Here is a 4065-nt window from a genome sequence, read left to right as displayed (position 1 = left end):
TGTTAGAACGAGCCGTTTTAGGTAGGCGTGGTTGACTCTTAACTTTTATAAAGAATATCTCTTTGGATTTGAGACTTTAGTCTTTGCAACTTTACAGATCTTCTTTATGCACCAAGAGCTTGTAACGCTCCAAAGAGAAAGGAAAACTTGAAATCGCATCATATGACCCCTTTAAAAGTTCTTTGGCATCTATTCTTCTGTGAAGAACCTTTTACATCCATGGAACCTTCCTACTGCACAAAAGATTCTTTATAGTGGAAAAATGTTCTTTAGATGATTAAATTGCTCTTTTAAGAACTGTTCAGTGAAAGATTCTTTAGGGAATCAAATGGTGCTTCTATGGCATCACTCACTGTGAAAATCCCCTTTTGGAACCTTTATTTACAAGAGCGTGAGGTTAACACTTGGTTTCAATGCAGCACGACGGTGGTTGTCTTAATCTATTGTCTAAATATCAATTTCTATGATCATATCTAGTACGGTAATCAGATGATCTGTTAATAACTCAGTTGCAAAGTGCTATGAGGTCACAAGCTGTCGCTATGGAGATATGACTAAGAGCGCGACCGCAAATGTACCTGTGGCTGAAAGTGACACATATAGAAATGCACAAAATAGACCATATTGCTCCTGGGAAGGAAGACTAAGTTAGTCACACTGAACTGGGATGGTAAAACAATCCAATCTATGCAATGAAAGAATAATATTTTATCAATTTAGTATAGCGCATGCTTTTAGGCCTATGTCTCCTAACGCTTGAAATGCTTTAACTCCGATTGGCTGCCAGTAGCCTAGTTGTCGTTATTGTTACAATTTGGCTGAACATTGAAGTTTAAAGGGATAGTTCACCCAAAAATGAAAATTCTGTCCTCATTTTCTCACCCTCATGTTGTTCCAAACCTGTATGAGTTTCTTTTTCTAATGAACACAAAAGAAGATATTTTGAAGAATGCTGGTAACCAAACAGCTGACGGTAGCCATTAACTTCCGAAGTCTGGAAAAAATGAGACTAAATTATCATTTTTGGATGAACTGTTCCTTTAATGTTAGTTTAATGTAAATTCTGTCTTGATTGTAATGAATAAAAATGATTGTTTATTCACCCTCTATGGAAGCCTATTCCGAAGGTAATCCTTGCAGTTCTGGGTTTATATTTCACAATTCAGACTTTGTTTCGCGCAACTCTAAATTCTGACTATTTTCCTCACAACTCTAAGTTTATATCTCACAATTCTGACTCCTGAGTTTACATCTCGCATTTTTTTTATAATTGCAACTTTTTTAAAATCTCAGAATTCAGATTTTTCTTCTCAGGATTGCAAGTTTATATCTCGCAATTCTAACAGAATTTTTCACAAAATTGCAAAAAAAAATAAAAAAAATACTGATTGTGAGATATAAATTCATATTGTGAGAAAAAAAGTCAGAATTGTGAGATAAAATGTTGCAGTTACCTTTTTAATTTTTTTTTATTTCCTGGCTTAAACAGGCTTTTATAATCTCATACGTAAGAGATTATAAAAGAACATAAAAATATTTATTTTTGGCATTTATGCTTTATTGTGATAGGACAGTTATTAGACAGGAAGGGAAGTAGGAGAGAGAAGGATCAGGAAAGGTCCGCAAGCCGGGACTCAAACTCGGGACGCCCGAAACGTAATGGCGCTATATGTCGGCGCGCTGCCCATGAGGAAGATGATGTTTTGAACTAGAACGACAAAAAGTTGAAAAATGTTTAGAACGACACGAGGATGAGTAAATTATAACAATTTCATTTTAGGGTTATATTTCCCTTCAAGTGATTCTTAATGTTTGTACACATTCGTTGACTGGTTTATGTTGCATTTTTGCATAAAAATGCAATCAGCCAGTCAGCCAGAGGAGCTTTAATTTTTAAAATTCAGACTTTCACTTTTAAATGGCATTGCTGTGGCTTTCTACTTGACAGGATGTTGCCCAAAGAAAACGGTAAACTGCAGAGCACGCATATTGAATTCCATTGCAAAATTCTTGACATGAACTTTTCTAAGTTCATGTCAACTAAAGATGAGTTTTAGATGTGCGTATATGACGCAAGCTACCTTTGGCTCTTTTGCTGAGTGGGCCATTGTCAGCAGCGCGCCCCTCTTTGTGAGTGGGTGGTCAACCTGTATACAGGCAATTTCCACTTACACTACAAAACGACACCCACAGACAACAACAGAAACCCTTAGCTGTAACTGTAAGGTGACTTCTTGTAAAAATGCGTACATGTATACCAATGGCCAAAGCGATGAGAGATATCAAACAGTGACAGGACACTCTACAGCAAACACTGACGGTGCGGTTTTACTTTAACACTTTTAAAAGTGAGCGATGAGTAATTTGAATATGGTTTATTTGACACACAAGTTTGAACCTCAACTCCTAATCTGAGTGATCGCTGCAAACATATGGTTCACACTCTCGGTTTCACAAGCGCTTGAGCATTTCCTAGCTTTTGGGTTATTCTTAAGAGCACCTGAAGATTAATACGAACTAACCTGTACATTCCAAGTGCACAGTTAAAAGTTTATTTATCAAAGCGTAATGAGTATTCACCACTCATTTATTTACTAACGACTGACGACTAATAATCAACCCATACAGTGACCGGAAAGTATCTAGACCCTGAAGTCACTCTTTAAAATGTAGGTTGTTGCATTAGACAACAAAATATCTGGGTAAAAGTGGCATTTAGGAATAAATGATGCTAGAATATTTCTCAGAACTACCTTTCTACTCACTTCTTGAGTCATTTTGCGATTACTTTTAAGCAGCAGGGTGATTTTTAGCAGATGAAGTCGGTTCTCATCTTGTTCCAGAATGATTTAGAACAACAAAATGTCACAACACATTGAGTCTTCAACGGTATATCTATTGATTTATCATTTAAAACCTAACAAATTCCTTCTTGTGAAATGTTTATTTGAAATAAATGCTGCTTGGTTTGACATGCAATGGCATTCATTTTTTATAGCGGCTTAAGTGTTCAAACCCATTTTAGGGTCAGTGTACATGACATTACGTAATATTTTTTTTTACGTCAGAATAGGTCAGCTCTTATCAGACACAATACATCATTGCTCAGCCCAGCAGTTATTTAATATTGGAAGTATAAGACTTACCCTTCACTTGCAGCTGTGTGTTAAACAGCTGTCTGCGCAGGCACCATGGATGCTGAGGTCTGTCTCTCTGTCTACCTGACCCCCAACCCTTCATCCTCCTCCCTTTACCGCTCTCGCTCTCTCTGCCCCTCCCCTTCTACCTCCATCTGTCAGAAGGATCTCTTTCTCTAACACTCTACTCCTTCCTTTCTGTTACTCATCTGAACTCTCTCTCTCTCTCTCTCTTTTGACAATTGCATTTTCTTCCTCTCTTCTCGTTATATGACTGAGTAACCACAGAGTCTGCTGACAAGTTTACAAAGAATGAAACATTAAATCAAAAGGCCAAAGGGCCAGAAGAGAAATAAGATGGGCTCGAAACGTTGATGCAAGTGTTATTCTTCTTTATTTTTATTTATGTATGTTGTATTGTTCTGTCTTTGAGTATGCATAGTTTTGTGACAGTCTGAAGTTTGATTTTAGAGCAAGCGTAGATTGTTACAAGTTATTGGGAAGGCCTGGAAAGACTGAATTTCTTGGATTCTGATGAGTAAATATTAACCACCTGGGCCCCAAGCTGGGCTCAACACGGTGTCTGAGTGGTGCTCAGAGCACAAAAGTTTGATGAGGACCACATCCTGTTTCGTACGAGCTTTTTTTACCCACAGACTACACACACACATACACATACACATAAACATGCATGCATGCAAGAATCCACATGCACTGACAAAAGGGCTCTGCTGAAGTGTAAGGATATCCAAAATGATATAGAAAAAATGAAAAGAGTGAAAAGCATCTGTGTTTTTATAAGTATGCATGTCATTTAGAATGTATAAAATATTTATTTAGAAACTTAGCAACACTTCATGTGTGCATGAACAAATTTGCTAATGGATGCGGCAAAATTTGTCCAATATTAGAATACCACAAGTCAATG

At 37.1% G+C, this 4065-nt stretch overlaps 1 protein-coding gene across 2 annotated transcripts in view; it reads right to left on the bottom strand.

Moving 5' to 3' along the window:
• Positions 1–3221, bottom strand: part of LOC107748815 (interleukin 2 receptor, beta) — a 12513-nt gene extending 9292 nt beyond the window's left edge. For both annotated transcript variants that reach the window (XM_016563780.1, XM_016563781.1), the window contains exon 1: positions 3147–3221. The gene's annotated coding sequence lies outside the window, so the exon portion shown is untranslated. The remainder of the gene's footprint in view (positions 1–3146) is intronic.
• Positions 3222–4065: the final 844 nt, after the last annotated feature.

Source organism: Sinocyclocheilus rhinocerous, unplaced genomic scaffold (genome assembly GCF_001515625.1).
Source record: "Sinocyclocheilus rhinocerous isolate Xijiao unplaced genomic scaffold, SAMN03320098_v1.1 scaffold950, whole genome shotgun sequence".
Classification (NCBI taxonomy): Eukaryota; Metazoa; Chordata; class Actinopteri; order Cypriniformes; family Cyprinidae; genus Sinocyclocheilus; species Sinocyclocheilus rhinocerous.
The sequence above is the reverse complement of the archived record's forward strand: the minus strand, read 5'-3'. Positions and strand labels throughout refer to the sequence as shown.